The sequence below is a fragment of the Orcinus orca genome, chromosome 4, assembly GCF_937001465.1.
Source record: "Orcinus orca chromosome 4, mOrcOrc1.1, whole genome shotgun sequence".
Classification (NCBI taxonomy): Eukaryota; Metazoa; Chordata; class Mammalia; order Artiodactyla; family Delphinidae; genus Orcinus; species Orcinus orca.
This window is the reverse complement of record NC_064562.1, coordinates 37,141,755-37,159,916: the sequence shown is the minus strand read 5'-3', so window position 1 is coordinate 37,159,916 and position 18,162 is coordinate 37,141,755. Positions and strand designations below refer to the sequence as shown.

The following is an 18,162-nucleotide window of genomic DNA, read 5'->3' as shown; positions in this document are numbered from 1 at the left end:
AAACAAAAAAAAAAATATTTTAAGAAATGAGAAGGGAATTTCCATACTTATTTTGAGATAGAAATGGATGCAATCAGTGTGTTTTGAACCATCCACACACTGTAGATGGGGCAAGTTGTATGGGCTGTGCAGCGATACACAGGATGGTCCTTGCCCTGTCGGAGATTGAGAATTGGGAGGTTGGAGGACAGTGTAAAGGTGGTCAGTGCTGCAAGAAGGGAGTGGGGGGCCCAGAGAAAGGAGACTGCGAACGTTAGGTCAGGGCATTTGGTTATTGAAGAATAGATGACAAGAAGCCAGGAAATGTACAGATTAGTGAAATTTACCAGTTCCAGTGTAGCTCATACAGATGTATGTTTTAACAGAGCCCCTGTTTTTGAAAGAGGGCAACTGTCTTCACTGTTTTCACATTATAAGTATTTTGGGGAAGGTTAAAATAATGTTTCTGATGATGCTATTCAGAAATAATATTTAGCTTAACAAATTCATTTACTTGACTAAAACTTTGATCACGTTGCCCGTATTCATTTTATCCTCCAACAAGAGAGAAGTGTCAGGTTTGTTAGTCCTCTTAGTCTAAATTCTTTTTCTGAACTTTAAAAAAATAGAGCTAACGTCTAAGTATTTATCATAATAGAAAAACTCTCCCAAAACAAAACAACATATATACATCAAGTATTTCCCTGTGGTAGAAGTTGATGTGGTTAGATTTGCAGATTATGGACAGAGGGAGTTCCTGGATCCCACCAGCTCCCTTACTGAGCGGGAAAAAGTGATCATTGGACTTGTTTGGTACCAGGCCATGGGCAGAATTTGAACTGATCTCCTGAAAGTGATCAATTCTCTCAGATATTCCACATTTGAATTCATCAAAAGGGAAAGAAAATTCTATTTGGAATTGGTCAGGGAGGAATATCCATACCTATTCCGTCTGCTTGATTCCTGACCAGCTGGACGTTGGGTCTCAGTTTTCATTTTGATCACTTTGGAGGCCTGCACAAATCTACTGTAGGAGGGTGGTGGGTCTCAGCCATTCTCAGAAGAACTGCGCGTGGTCTTGGCCCCAGTCTCATCTCCTCACACATCATGAATCTGGACGCCAGACGTGGGGCTGGGATGGAGCATTGGCTAAGATTGAGTCTCTGCTCTTGGGTATGTTCCCATGAGGTGTGATAACTGCCAAGCCTGGTCATGTTTCCCATTTTTCTTTCTGCTTGCTTATATTTTATACATTTAAAATGTTTCTACACATAGGGACTCATGTTCTCAAACCCAAATATATGCGCTCCTAGGCATGCATAGCAATTATTGCAGTACTCATAAAAGAAGCCTTTCTTAATTTATGACTAAGCAATGGAATCTGTATTCCCAGACCAATCCTCCTAGGGTTAAACGTGAGTTAAGATTAGTTTGTTTAAAACACTAATTCTTTCACGTGTAGTTTAAGATTGCTCTTGGGGAAAAAATCTGAGTTATATCTAAAATGTTATCTTAGAAACATTCTTTAGGGCATAGATTTTCCTCTCTCAAAGGCTGGAATGATTATTTTGGACTTGTTCCTCCCCAAATATGTTCACATTTAAAGTGTATGAATGCCAGTGTGCATTTGCCAAATATCGTGAGCAACATTAAATGCTGGCAAAATTTCTATACAACTCAAAAAAAAAAAGTGGGGTTTTGGTTATTTCGTATGGCCTCTTTTAATACCAGATTAGTGTGAACTAGTGGGCAATACAGCTGAGTAGCACCTTATAACTGGTGAATATTGACATTAGATTGTGGAGAAGGATCTAGATATACCACATGTGGTCAAGAGTTATTTTTAGACCCAAGTGAGTCAATGTAGCTCTTGCCAGAAATAATGTACTTGATTGACTTGTGATTGGCTGAAGGAAGAGAGGAAATTGAGCTGGCCCCTAACATTATATCCTGTACTCAGACAAAGTAAGTGTCTTTCTATGGAAACTGATTTGAGAGGTGGCAAAGGAATCATCTGCCCGCATCTCCCTCATTGTGTAGCACAGAGGATATTCCAATACCCACCTTTACCGTTCTTTGGGAAAGATATTTTTGACAAATACAAAAACAGCTCCAGTAAGAAGCGGTGATACATAAACCAGCTTTCCCCAAAGTGTATTCGATGGAACGTTAGTTCAGCTTGGTTTGAGAAGGATTAAGTAAACAAAGATAAACAGGTTTATATATTGTAAGACTTATCAGAGCCTTTAATATACTAATGTATGTTTCAAACCTCCAACTTAGATGTTTGCTGTACAGTATTTTCCAATCTTTTTCAGCATGGAACTCCCTTTTATCCCCCAAGGAGCTTATTTTGTACCTGGTATTGCACTACTTAGAGAAGCACAGCACTAGCTCATTATTATTCATTATCATATTTTGAAGGATTGATTTGGTAATTCTGTAGCAGAGACACTCAAATAGGGAGTTCCTTAGGGGTGGGGAGCATATGTTTTCCATTTTTTTGCCCATAAACAGCTGACTTATTGATTTATGTAGAGTAAGCTCTTAAGTTATGCTTATTGAATTGAGAACATGATTTTTGAGGCAACGAGGCATAGGACAGATGCTTTCGATTGGAAAGATTAAAGTGACAAGTGCATTACCATTGTTTTATTGTTACGTAGCTTCATGCTTTTAACTTCTGTGTACCTCCTTTTCTTGTCTATAAAATAGGAATACTTTAAAAACTCAAACCTCACAGGGCTGCTGTGAGGCCAAAGTAGTATAGAAAAGAATTTAATGCAGTTGCTTTCATCTGGTTATTAAGAACATGGGGTAATTTGTTGAAATGTTTCTTCCCAACTGGAAGTTGGTCTGGAGTGTGCTCCATCAGCTTTCATCATTGGGAGGGGGCCTCCTTGGTGTGTCATCACAGGAGACCTTGGATGCTTCCCTGTTCCAGTGGAAGCCCATCTGCACAAGCCTGGCAGGCAGCCCTGATGGACTTCTACCCTCTCATCGTCAGTGTTTCCTTGTTCACAAACGTTTGTCTTCTATCGATTTTTAAAATGTAGGACATTCCTGCTTTGCTTCAGCTTGACATCTTATTTTGCTTCATTCAATGGAAACAGTGTAAGTGCTCATCGTTATTTGATGAACTATATCTTCAGGTAGCTAAACAAATCTAGGGCAATTCCAGCATTTACTTTGGCAAACTAACTTATTTTTCTGAAGAATTTATAATAAAACTGCTCAGGTCCTGACTACTTTATTCTTTTACTGACTCAGTGTAAGTGAAAGATCTTCGAAACCTCCTTTCTCACCCCTCCCTAATTTTCTTACCCCTACTGGGGTCTTTTCTTTGTGTTTCCACAGTTCTTTGAAGAGAGGTGAGGTAGCATCAAGGTTTACAGTATATGCTTCAATGTCAGGGGACCTGAGTTTAGATCAGGGCTTCCTATTTTAAACTAAATGTTCTTGGGCAAGTCACTTAACTTCTCTCAAAGCCCCAGATTCGTCACCTACAAAATGACAATAATGTGATGATTAAATGAAGTAGTAAATGTAAAGCTCTTAAGTAAGTATGTCAACAATTATTATTATCTCTATTATGGCATTTTCTGTTGTTGGTATACGTGTTCTCCCAGTAAGCTGTGAGATCCTTGTGGTCAGGAGTTGTATTTTGCACATTTCTTTATCCCAAATGTCTAGTTCTATGCTTAGGACATAGCAGCCACTCAGTGAATGTTTGTGGAATAATTGAAATTTCTCAAACAGGCAAGAATGGGCATCACAAAACAAAGCTGTGTTGAAGTTCGGTGTTGAGTTAATACATGTTAGCAAGCCAGAAGCATGATATCAAGAAAGGATAGAAATGGTAGTTTCCTTATGTGAACACTTGTATTTTGTTGTGATGCATCCGGTTTTGCATAATGGAGAAATCCATCTACTGCACGTCTTTTCGAGTGTGTTTATTGTAAGTGAAGTAGTTTGAGGCTCGTTTCCTCTTGGCCTCTTTCCTCTTGAGACATTTTATTGATAGAAAGTTAAGCTGCTTTTTAAGTGTTAAATAAAAGTTCTGAAGATAATTAGTAAAAATTCACTTAGTAAAATTTTTGGCTTTTAAGATATCTATTCTGATTCCTTAGTATGGCTGTTTTACACATAGAAGCCATACATCTCCAGGTTTTAACTTTCCTTCCCTCATGAAAATGGCATTCAAATCATGGACTTGAAAATGCTGAAGAGGAGGAGATTTATCTGAAAGTTAGCTGATGGGTCAAATGAGCTCAAATTTGAGACATGTTTAAATTTGCTCTTTCCTTCCCATCTCATTAATTACAGGAATTGCTGCCAGTCCATTGCTCTGCAAATGTTTCTTTTGAAATTCAGGATGTGGTGTTTTGTAGGCCTTCCAGCAGCCAGCTCTTTCTAATACAATGTGGCCTCAGAAAAGAGACTGTGTTGCCAGTACCTCTTACTATGTTCCAATGCTTTACCTACAACTTTAACTGTCCCTACGTAGTAACTTTTAGGGTGGCTCGTGTAGAGAATTACAAAGTTGATTCTTAAACAAAAATAAGTTAATTATGATAATAAACCCTGAAACAACTTTCTACTACTGGTAAATATTTTGTTTTTTTAATAGAAATCTGTTTACTATGAAATCACTCTGAGCATCATAGTTCAATAATAATAATGCCATTCACTTTAAAGCTGTTTGAGTTCAAACAGAAGCTGTTTATTTAAAAAGTGGATACAGATTACTTATTTTTTAAATGGGACCTTTAACTTAAATCCAGGTTCTAAAAAAATCCCTTGCTGTGGTGATTCATGTCAAGGTAATTGGGAAAAGCAACAATTATCTCATGTATTTGCACATGCAGGCAGCTACTCAGATGTTCAGATCCCAAAGTGATGCCACCAGAATGGGCCTACACAATTTCCCTTCCTGCATAGCCTAAAGTATTCAAAACCAGAAAATCTTCTTCACTGCCATTCTGTAATTTTTCCCCAAGAAATATCTTGTTTCTAGAGCTCAGTTCAGCAACTTGTACAAATCATAAGCTTTGACCATGAGTTCAGGGTAGGAAAACTTGAATATACAGGTTGGACCATCACATCCCTGACCAATGTCCTCAGTACTGTTATTTTTATTTTCCTAGCCAAGGGGTAATTTTTAAAACAACCTTTTCTCATAACCTTTATAAAAATTGCTGTGTATCATTCTAAGCTAAAATTGACTTTCCAAGAGGAAAAGAAGCTGTAGGCTTTTGTCTATATAGCTAGTACTGTCAATTTAATTTAGGGAATAGTTAACAAATGCCCACTCTGTATATGCTATTTTACTCTATCTGCCGGTCACCCTTTTAAGCAGTTCCTTTGCATATTGAAATGTGTATTTGGGTACTGGTCTTGGATTCACTCTTTCGCATGTTGAGCTTAACTGACGTGTTTTATAACCAGTGGACATATCCCTTGATTCTACAAAATATATGCTGCATATAGATGCAAGGGTCAAATAGTTCCCTATACTATTCTTGATGTAGCAGATATAAAGACAGTATCTGTAGGTGAAACTACTGGGAATGTTAGACATTTGCAAAATAAAATGTTTTTTTGCCCTTTTTGTGTTTTAGGTGTGGTGTCGGCCATCTGATTTTAAAGTACAACAGATCTATTGAAATAGTTCTATTTGTCTTAAGTCGTGACATTGTTCAGCGTAATTTTTAAAAATTTTATTGGAGAAAACCAGTGTTATTCATTGTGGGAACTCAGTAAATGTCAGGCCAGATTCTGCACATAATCAGCATCATGGGAATTAAGTTAATGTACTTTTGGAAACAGCACTAACTCTACGTAATCAGCAGAACCTATACAGCAAAATATATATAGAGAAATTGCTTGTTAAATGTATTTTCTGGAGTCAAATTCAGTTTTTGGAAGATGTTAAAGCAATACAAAATATAGGTAGATATTTCTCATGTGAATATTTTATAGCTGTATAGTGACTAATGCTATATTGACACATGGACTGAAATACTGTATAGACATGTAGGTTTTGTCTAGGTCTTGATGACAGCAGGATAATCATGAGTGGAGCCGTCATTTTACAGTATTTTAAATTTCACTTGCATCTATAAAATACCCTTCAATTTAATTGTTTTTACTTCTTTCTATAGCTTTTATCAGGAATTGAAGAATTTTCTCTTTTATCTAAGTGGCTTATATGGAAAAAATCATTTCTCAAAAGTTTTTTTCTTTCAGAAAGTTTTCTTGGGCTCTTGTTGCCTTCTTTAAGTATGGTCAGATATTCCACCAGGATTTTAAATATTTGGCCACATTTGCCTTTACTTTCACGAGGATTCTGACTGGGTACCCACTGAGGCGGGTTTGGAGACCCTAACAGATGGATGTGGCCCTGCCTGTTCTTCTCCCCCATACCCCTCTGCTTCCCCCTCTTCTGTGGGTATTAGAATAAGAAAGGGTCATTGTCTGGGTGTCAGCTGGGAGGCTTTCATCTGATAAATGTGGGTCATGAACCCACTGGGACATGTGTTGGCTCATTTGTCAGCCATTTACTCGATGGTTCCCCATAAACAACCTCGTTTAGTCCTAAATGAACAGCTTTTTCATACCTATCACAGGTGAGGAATTAGATAATATTTACCTTTATGGGGTCTTAAAGATGCAGGAAGAGTCTGCCTATTGTTGAAAAGTATTTAAAAGAAAAATTAGAAATGTGGATTTTCTTGTTTTTTAAAGATCTTGTCACAATGATCTTAATTCCCTCTGAAAAGGTACATAAATTTATGGTACTGATATTTATGGTGTTATTATGCTGTTATTTATGTTTTGGAAAATCTTGTGAGTCTTAAAATATGCACATTTTGGTTAAGTCTGTGTAGTCATCCCTCATTATCTACAGGGGATTGGTTCATATATGTGAGTTATACACAATCTTACTGTATCTCTCAAACCCACATTAGTGCCTCATTTGCTCTTCATTGGTACCTGTGGACTGGCCTGGAGAAACTTCGTTGACAGAGTATATTAATTTCACTTCAGTGTCCACATGGGGGGCTGTATGTTGAGGACAATGCTAAACCTTGCACGAGTGGTAAAAGCCATGAACTATGTGATAAGTGTTTTTAATATTTTTGAGACCTCTTTTCCATTATTTCTAGATTTTTTGGTGTGCTTTTCATAGTTGATTCAAATTCCTGGATAGATGGGAGTTGGGGGCACCTGGTATTCTAATAAACCATTTCCCCTTCTCTTTGGACTCTACTTCAGTTTGCACAAACTGTATTTTAAAAAGTGACATGTAACTTTTAGGAACATCAAGCATTTTTCCTGAATAGTTTTAAAACTTGTATTGTTGCTGTTGTTATTTTACATTGAAGCTGAATCGCTGGCAGCGGTAATTCTATGACCTGTGTGCACAGGGAGAGGGAATGAATGAGAATGTGTTTCTGAAATGAACGTACAGAGGGTGAGACTGGCTGGTATTTTCCCCAAACTTATAGAATAAAGGTAAAATGTTTTATAGCCTCTGTAAAGACAGTAGCATAAGCAAAACATTCATACACCTACCAGCATTTCCAAGAGGCCAAGAAGGCTCTCCTTTATAGCCCATACCACATTTTCCATGATGTCCTCAGTTCCCAGACCAAGGTAGTAACACTTTATTATTTTTAGACCCTACTAACAACTTGCAGGTATAAATCACCCTAATTGGACAAATCACCAAGAAAACTAAAGTCATTCATTCACTAGACATTTGGAAACACCAGATAGAAATGCTTTTAAATCAGTTCACGTTTAGAAATCAAACTCTTTTGAGTACTGCAGGTCAGAACAAAGTACATCTTTCATTACTGTGTGTGTTATTATATTTGTAGTTCGAATGTACTTCACAAGAGTTGCCAAGTACCTGCTATATTAGTGACATTTTGCAAATTGAAGAGATACTTACAAAAGGAGCAACAAACAACAGTATTTTACAGAGTACTTAAGATGAAGATATTAATTCAATTTCCACAGGAAGTTGAGAGAGATCATCAAAGGAGGGCTTTCAGAAGGAGGCGGGGACTTGAGCAGGTCTTAAAGGATGAACCACATCTGGAAAGTAGAAGAGAGGACTTCATTCTATGTCAGTGTAAGATCATTCACGCTTCTTGAGTCCTTTTCTCCACTATCCCCCATAGCGGTGACATACCAATATTCAGTAAGTATTGTGACAGATAATTACATTCCATTAACATGTGAAATTTACACCTTGTTAGAGAGAATATAGTTTTTAGGGTGTTGTCCTTTAGGGTTGATTTCCCTCATCATGAGAGTAAAACTATTTGGGATGGAGATTATGATATATATATATATATATATATATATAATGATATGGCTATATATAATATAAATATAATGATATGAAGCATATAATGTATATTATATTGTAATAGGCAATAATTGATTACAATTCCTTTTCCCCTCTAGGTAGCTGTTATTGAACACTCTCTTGAAGGCATGGAGTAAAAAGATGTCAAGTAATTTTGATTTTATTAGGCCAATTTCCAGCAGTTATATACTGCTCAATTCATGTTCTGTTTTGATTATGCATTTCAAAAACTGTATTTAACAAAAATAAGAACCACAGTAAGAAAGTGCTATAGTCTGAGTTATTGAAGGAGGATGCAGCCCATAGCTGCATCCATGCCCTGCAGCCACTCCAGAGCATTCATCTAGCTGCTCTTGTCTAACACTTATATATGACCATGTAGTTTGTTGGATGCTTTTGGGAGAAAAATTCACTATGCAGAAATGTTTATTATTTAAAATTTCCAACTATACATTTTTGATTAGGGTAAATTTATTTTGAATCACTCCTTGTGTTAAGCCCAGTTTTCATTAATGTTACATAGAACTGTGAACATTGAATTATAGTTTTTTTTCCTAGCTGGAAGGAACACTTTTATAGATGAATAAATTGAGTTTCAGAGAGATTTTAAACAACCTGCTTGAGCTTGTGTAGCCTCGGAGGAGGCTAGAACCCATTCCCTGATACAGGAAGTTGGGCATTCTTTTCAGAATATTCCTTTCAGAATATTCCTCACAGCAATGTATACAGATGGGGGATAAACATAACTTCTGTGGCCCTTGAGGGTCATGAATTATTTACGTGGACTGAAGTCTGTGAGGGAGTGTACAGGAATGTAACTTATCAGTGTGTTTTCAATTTCTTAGAGCAGTTTCCTGACCTATGTGCTGTAATGGGTATTGGTGTTTCCAGGTGGAGGGACCGGGCCTGGGTGGCGGGAGACTATGTTGAGTGGCAAAAAAATCCAGAAAGGATTGAAGTAAATCACTTTAGTATACTGTAAATATATACAGGAAATATTATTTTTCTTGGCAGTAGAATCCTCTCTCAAGGAAGAAACAAGCTTTTGTTGAAAGGCTGTTCTGATGAACTCTTTTGAGGTCTGGGCCTTCAGGGCTCAGGAATGGGCTAAACTTACTCAGTTTAAATACATAAAAATATTGAATAAAAAGAAGAGGCATATTTTCAGAGACTGGGTGGAGAGTCAGAGAAGGAGAAAAAGACTTAATGGCTGGTGGCTTACAAGAACTTTGGGGATAACAGACATGTTGAATGGTGACGTCACAGAATCTTCTATGCTCTGTGATGCTTTGTGTGGTAGATTGCTTTGGGAGATGGGATGAAGTACTTAATCTTGCTTCAAGATTGGCAAAACCAGAGGTTGTCCAAGGAAGGACAGTTACACAGAAGTTATAAAACAAGAACTTATTAACCTTATTAATAAAGATCAGATATATACTATACTATAGTGCTTTCTAGAAGACATAAAGGCAATTTTTTTGGAATGTCAGCCAGACATCCCCCATCTCACTGACCATTTACAGTGAAATCCCACATTCCTGAGTTGTGTATTCCAAATTGGAATCCTGATCCCAGGAGAATGTAAACACTGGGAGAGAGCCTTTAGGTTATGGTTTGTAAGCCAATTCGAGGTTCGTGTGCGCCAAGCAGAATGAATTATATGTTGGAGATTAGGGGCATGGAGTATAAATAACTTAAATTGGGTGAGGTTTCCTTTCAGGAAAATAGTGCTCATGTTGACCTGTTCATGTGTCTGCATTAAATATTAATGTTAAAAAAGTTATTTGTGCTAAAGAGGATTACGTATTTGTTCCGAATTTTTCCACACCAACGGTCAGCATCCAGTTTCTTAAAGAACTTTCTTTCCATATTTGTGAATCCTTTATAAAACATTACTATGGTATAAGAATTATTGATACATTACATATCTAACAAACAGCCTATATTAAAAGAATAAATATGTATAGGAACTATACCTGGAATAAAGTGCCTCCTTAAATTATTGTTCAGGGGCTTCCCTGGTGGCTCAGTGGTTGAGAATCTGCCTGCCAATGCAGGGGACACGGATTCGAGTCCTGGTCTGGGAAGATCCCACATGCTGCGGAGCTACTAGGCCCGTGAGCCACAACTACTGAGCCTGCGCGTCTGGAACCTGTGCTCTGCAACAAGAGAGGCCGCGATAGTGAGAGGCCCGCACACCGCGATGAAGAGGGGCCCCCACTCGCCGCAACTAGAGAAAGCCCTCGTACAGAGACGAAGACCCAACACACACACACATACACACACACACACACACACACACAAAAGTATAAGTAAGGTAGAAAATAAAGTTTAACGATGAAATAGAAAGGCTAAAAACAAGCGTATTTAAATGTTGTGAAAATAAAACGCGTATACTTTTTCTCCCTCATACTTAAATAATGCTTAGTATATGTCAAGTACTGTTTAAAGGTTTAACTCATCTAATCCTCAACCCCTATGGAGTTGATACTATTATTAACCCCATTCTATAAATTAGGAAGCTGAAGCACAGAGAGATAAGTGATTTGTTCCCTTACCTGAGAGATCATGGGCTTATAAGTGGCAAAACCAAGATACGAAAAATATATTTATATATAGCTACATTGTTAAATAAATACAAAAAATCAGTGCATTAGATACCATTTGCTTCATCCCCTTTCCTTCTTCTGAACTGTCTCCTTTCTTCTTGCCTTTCTCCCTTTCCTTTTTGGAGAATTCTTCTTACCATGTGATTTGAGTGGAAGCTGCTGCCATGTTCTAAGATACCCTGTCTCCTTGCTTCCAAAGTAAGCCTCCTTTCCACACACCCCCCATCATATCTTGATTCTACAATATATTTCCAAACATTATTTCAGATACCCTGCATTTTCATGAGGTAAAACAAGGTCATCTCCCTTGGGGAAAATTATCATTTCAACTTAAAAATGAGGCTGTATTAAAAGTAAGATTTAATTGTTACTTTGAACATTCATATTAGGTATCTTAGGTAACAATAGGAATGTCATTCTGGTCTTTCCACATTATTTAATTTTTTGATTATTCTCTTGAATCAGATATAATAACAGACTGATAAGAGTATGTACCGGTGAAAAATTTCTAAGACAGTAACATTTGTCATTATATTTAGAACTGTTAGCCTGTAAGTATATGCACATACACACACCCCTTTAAATGGAGTGTGTTTATCTAGGAAGTCAATAAAGTTAGAAACTAAATGTACATAAATATTTTTAAATGGAAAGGCAAATGGCTTTTCATAGGTAGACCTGATTTGAGATGAGTGAGAAGATCTAGGCAGTTCTTTTAGCTGAAGTATCTGATCATAAGCTTGGAGGATACTGGAGTTTTAAGATGGGTGGCCCATTTATCTTGAAAATCCAATATTTTTTCTGAACTAGGTGTTGCCATGGTGACAGAAAGGCTTAGCAACTGAAGACTAATTTCATTGGTTGAGTGTCTGCAGACTTGCTTGTTGAGTAGCATTAATATGTTGCCTCCTGCTGTTTTGTTATTGAGGAGACCATCTGGCATTAGCCGTATTTAAAGGTACAGTTCTGTTGGACAAAGAATACCGGGTGACACACACTGAGGTGTTAAAAATAGGTTTTGCTGGTGTTCATTGTTTTAACTAGTCAGTGACTAAGAAGTTCTACTTCAAATCACTGCCTATTATAGCCAATTAGTAATTCATAATTCTAGGCTATGACACTAGGAATTAAAGGGCTTTACTTTTGAGCTTGCTTATGTTATACAAATTTAATTGTTTAAATATACACCTTTACGTGGTCACATTATTTTTGATGTACCTAAAAATGGACCCATTCAATAAAATGTTCTCTCACATTGCATGTCCATAAACTATATCGTTAGAGATATATTTTTCAAAATAATGATTACTAAGGATGCTTAATATGTCAGAGCATGAATAGTCAGTTTTTCTTTTGTATTTGAGGGTGATAAACATAATGGATTTTCAAGTAAGGAATGAAAAGATGTCAGGTGCATCTGTTACACAAATGACAACTATCCATTCTAAATAATAAATAGCTGTTGTGTGTCTATTAAGAGACATACCCTAATTTTAAGGAGCTTCCAAAATAGTAGGGAGGATAATGTACATGTTATGTACATGTTATGATAATCAAGACAGAATATGTCTTAAGGACTTGCAGTGCCATAGAAATACAAAGTTGAGTTTGAGATTAAAGAATGACGTGGGACATTCAGTAAGGATACCAAGAAGTCCCTGTGGAAGAAGTGGGGCCTGATTGGCCAGAATCTTAGCCAGTGTAAGATGAAGGGAGAATTCTAGAAGAAGCAGTAGCATTCATTAAAGTTATAACCCCCACCTCTCTAAGAGTGGGTTCCCACATAATGTGCAGTGAATACTGACAGAACACTTTGTGTCTAGAGCTTACTGCATGTGTAGTAGAAGCAAAATCTTAACAGGTAGGCTCTAACCATACCTTGACTACCAGGCTGAGGGTTTAGATGTCATCTGTGTGGCAATTTGTAGAAAAGAAAACGTACAGATCGCTGGTTTACAAAGAAGGTAATGTGCAGTTTTGACAGGTTTGGTGATGTGTTGTGGACCAACTACTGGAGAGAGATGTATGGTCCTTCGTTTGAAATGAGGATCTTCATTTTAGGAGAAAGTTTTGAGGACAGAGGAAAAGATTTCAGACTCATTTGTGTGACTGGTGAAGGTGAAAGTGGTGATAGTGGATGAGACCACGAGGGAGAGAGAATAAACAAAAGAGAGAAGGTGTCTCAGGGCAGAAACTTAGGATATATTGATGATTTTAAGGTTAGGAGAGGTAGATGAGAGCAGAGAGTAGTCAGAGAGATAGGGACAATTGATAAAATTCAGTGCCTCAAAATCATGGCAAGAGAGAGTTTCAAGGGCTAGCGGCGTAGGACAATGCAGATGCTGTGGAAGTGGTTGAAGCAGAGGACACTTATTCTCTGCCTGAGCTGGTTGGAAATCACTGGTGCCATTTGGGGAAGCAGTTTCAGTAGAGTTGAGAGGAAGGAGCCAGACAAAGGAAGAAGGAGGAAGTGGGGGGCGGATTCCCCTCCAACAGTAACCTTTTTGTTACCCATCGATCAAACCAAAGTTCTTGAAAGACTAGTCTCTCTCTCTCTACCTCTTCATTGCACATTCATTCTGAACGCACAGCAGTGTGGCTTGCACTGCATCTCTCTATTGAAACTGTTTGTATGAAGGGCACAGGTGACCTCTTTACAGGGTGTCCATGTGTCCTGGTTTGCACGGGACAATTTTCCATGGTCCTGGGATATTTGCTAATAGAGCCCTCTTTCACTTTGAAAACTGTTCAGGTTTGGATGATAAGTTCTGAGTCACCCTAGCTCTTAACCAGCAATTCCAGTGAGCGGTTTTCAATCTTTACCTTACTTGACCTTACTTAATTTTTTTTGCTTTGTGGGTTGATCGTGCTCCTTAACTGTGACTTGAAATTCCTTTCTCTGACTTGTGCTGGGTAACTCTCCTGGTTCTCCTCACATCTTCTCAGTATCTTCCGAGCTCCCCTTTTGCTCAGAATTCTGTTCCTGTTTTTTCTCTTTTTATTATACTCCCTCTCTGTGGACAAGCTCATTCTTAGAGATAGGTACAGCTAACCGTAAGACAGTAACTGCAAAATATCACTCTAGTTTCTCTTCTTGAATTTCAGATTTGCATATTCATCTGCCCAGTGGACAGTTTCGCTGTAAGTGAAATTCAACACGTGGGCAAGAATTTGAGTGTTGGAGTAAGACAGACATAGGTTGCCAGCTGTGCCATTTAGTTGCTTAGAAACCTTGAAGAAGATATTTAATCTCTATGTGGCTCAACGTTCATTCTGTAAAATCAGGAAACCTCTCACACACACATTTATGTAGGGAGAGAATGAGATAGCACGTGTAATGTGCTTTATGTCGTTCATGGCACATGATAATCTTTAGTAAATAATGGGGACTGTTATTATTCCCCAAACCTTATTGTCTTACCATATATCCCACCTTGATGAAATGTAGAACACCTACCTATCTGAGTGGAGGAGGGTCCATGGTTGCGGGAACACAAAATATTTTTGAAAAGACTGAGTGTTACCGCAGTATGTGAGACCCTGAAAGCTGGACAAAGAAGCTTAGAGACGATGGTGGATAATAGGGGCATCTGTAAGCTTTTAAGTATAGGGGTGGCTCTATGAAAAGTGGTGTTTTACTAAACTTAGTTATTTTATTATCAAGCCAGATGTATTAAAAGTTGGGACAGGGAAGAGGGCCAGGAGGCTGTTGAAATAATAGTGGCATAATTTGATGAGGACTTAGAAGAGGGTGGTGACAGTGGGATAAAGAGGAAAAGATAGGTAGGGGAAGGTGATAAATCTGTAGATCACTTTTTTTTCATATCAGTTTTCAGAAGACGATAACTTCATTGATATATTTATTAAATATTTAGTAAAACTTCATTATAGATCAAGATATCATGATTTTTTTGAGCCACTATATGTGTGAGAGAGAAGGAGAATGTGTAATAATGACGGAAAATGTCTTCAGCCGGATTCACCCACTGTTTACTTAGGTGTTAATTTGCCTCTTCATATCTTGCATGACTTTTGTAAATGACTGTTTCCAGTTGTGATGTCTTTATTATTCTTACAGTTACAGAGACTTCTCCTGATACATAATTCACTTTTGGAGGATATTTGTACCTCAAGTGATTCTGGTCTGTTACATGTTACCATGTGAGTTAAGATATAGACTTTCAAATATATCACAGAAAGATTTATCTCTACTGAAGAGGAGGAACGATTCGATATGGAAATCTAATAAATTTGGCAAGTTGAAAAATGGAAAGGAGAAAACTACCGATGTCTTTAAAGTACTTGTAAAAGTTTTTCTTTTTCTTTGGAATAATTATTGCTTTGAAATCTGGAATGTAAATTGCCAGACTTCCTCCTCTTTTCAAGATTTGAAACAAATACTGGGAGATGGTCTTGAACTGAAGTGTAGACACACCAAATTTGAGCTCAGATTTAAGAAGTCCAGCACTGGGAAAGAACTAAAAATGAATGGTGATTATGAAGAGTTTTTAGGTTGCTACTTGATTCTTTTGTAGTTCTGTATAACTATCTAGACAAGATATTAAAAGGAAAAAGCTGAAGGGTGAATGGTTATGATGTATGTATATCACAAAGAAAACCATCACCACCTACCAAAACAACAAAGGTTCAGATGAGCAAAGCTTGAAAAGAAGACAGTGTGAGAAAATTAAGATAAAAATAAATCTGCATACTTGAGACCATAAAACACATGTTCCAGAAGACAACTTATTAGAATTGCATTAAGTAAAAACTAATGTTTGCATACTAGAGGGGAAGGAATGTGGAATGGTATGAAAAATGGTAGAGAAGTTTATTTTTGTAGAAACTGGGAGTTGAAATAGACAATCACTAGGGCCCCAGCTCCAAAATCTTGCCATTACTATTAATGTGACAATGGTTTAATTTTTGAACAAGATTTAAATGACAGTATATGCCTTGGGAGATGTATTTTCTGGTTGCTAATGACATAAAAAGATGAAGTCACTAGCCCCTTGTAATTCACATTTTTAATCTCATTTTCATCTTTTAAAAAAATTTCCTTTGACACACTGTAATCAAGAAGAATATAATTGAACTGACATCGCAGTTTTTTTCCCTGAGATTTCAGTCATACTGTTATCAAGCTGTATCCTAAACCTTGCTTCTTTTATTTTAATGGCCAAAAAGCCTTGCTGTTTTATTATTATTTTATTACAGTATATTTATTACAATAAATTTTATTTATTGAGATAGATATCACACACCAAACAATTCACACATTAAAGGATGAAATTCATTGGTTTCAGTGTATTCACAGTGCTGTGCACCACAGCACATCACCACAGTCAATTTGAGAGCATTTTCATCTCCCTAACGAGGAACCCTGTATCCATTAGCAATCATTCTCCATTTCCCCATTTCTTCCAGCCCTCGGCAATTACTAATCTACTTTTTGTCTCTACAGATTTGCCTGTTCTAGGTATTTCACATACATGGAATCATACAATATGTGGTCTTTTGTTAACTGGCTTCTTTAATTTAGCATAATGTTTTCAAGATTCATCCATGTTGTAGCATGTATCAGTACTTAATTCATTTTTATTGCCAAATAATATTTCTTTATATGAATATTCCACAATTTATCCGTTCACCTTGATAGACATTTGGATTGTTTTCCACTTCTTGATGATTATGAACAATGCCACTATGAACATTCATGTACAAGTTTTTGTGTGGACATACGTTTTCATTTCTTTTAGTATATTCCTAGCAGTGAAATTGCTAGGTCATATTGTGACATTTAGGTTAACATGTTTAGGAAATGCCTGACTGTTTTCCAAAGTGGCTGCACCATTTTACATTCTTACCATCAATATATGAAGGTTCCAATTTTTCCACATCCTATTGACCTTGTTATTTTCTGTCATTTTGATATGGCCATTCTACTAGGTGTGAAGTGGTATCTCATTGTTATTTGATTTGCATTTCTGTAATGGCTAATGATGTTGAGCATCTGTTCATGTACTTATAGGCCATAGTTATATCTTCTTTGGAGAAATACCTTTTCAAATCTTTTGCCCATTTTTGATTAGGCTATTTGTCTTTTTAGTGTTAAGTAGTAAGAGTTCTTTATATATTTTGGAATCAAGTCTGTTCTCAGACATGTGATTTGGAAACTTTTACTCCTGTGGATTCTCTGTTCTTGATGGTGTTTGAAGCACAAATGTTTTTAATTTTGATGTAGTCCAGTTTATCTATTTTATCTTTTGTTCCTTGTATTCTTGGTGTTACATCTAAGAAACTGTTGCCTAATCCAAGGTCACAAAGATTTACACCTATGTTTTCTTCTAAGAATTTTATAGTTTTCACTCTTTTACTTAGGTCTTTGATTCATTTTGAGGTAACTTATATATGGTGTAAGATAGGGGTCCAGCTTCCTTCTTCTGCATGTGGATATCCAGTTATCTCAGCACCAGTTACTGAAAATTATTCTCTTAAAATAACCTTCCCCCACAGTATTTTCAGCTGTCACGAATGGGTTTTATTGGTTTCCCCAGATATCAGGGATAATTCTGTGAGGTCAAACTTTTCTAAATCCCGGACTACAATATGGGAGGAAAGTTAGCTATTTCCAACTGAAAGGAGTTACTTAGCAAATAACTGCTATAGTATAAAGTTTATGTGGGTACCATAACTTATTCCCAGTGAGTATTACAGAATTTGGGAGATTGTTGGGATATTTATCTCTAACAGAGAATGGAATTCTTATTGTGGCAAAGATATGGCAGGAATTTGAGATTACAGGAGGGTCATTTTGAGACAAAGCAGTCAAGATTACTGACCTGGCATATTACCTCATTGGTGTTTTATGTGACTCTCCTCCTTATCCATTACCTGTATCTTTCAGTGGTGTTGCTTGCAGGTACACTACCGTTTGGTTCCCAGGGGTTGTGTCTATTCTTCTCATTCCATTCAGTTCATTTCATTCAATTAAGTAAGTAAGTATGGAGGGCAAAGTATTTTCACAGTGTTGACTAGACACCAGTTTTGAAGATACAAAATATAAAGGCAGTAGTATTTACTGAGGTCTTATTAAATGCCAGGCATTGTTTAATATTCTCTCCATTTCACAGATGAGGAGAGGCAACTCAGAGATGTCAAATGACTTGCTTAATGTCGTCATCAGTGGTA

At 37.0% G+C, this 18,162-nt stretch overlaps 1 protein-coding gene across 1 annotated transcript in view; it reads left to right on the top strand.

The window, feature by feature from the left end:
- Positions 1-18,162, top strand: part of CPE (carboxypeptidase E) — a 108,391-nt gene that overhangs the window by 3,133 nt on the left and 87,096 nt on the right. The gene's annotated exons all lie outside the window — the stretch shown is intronic.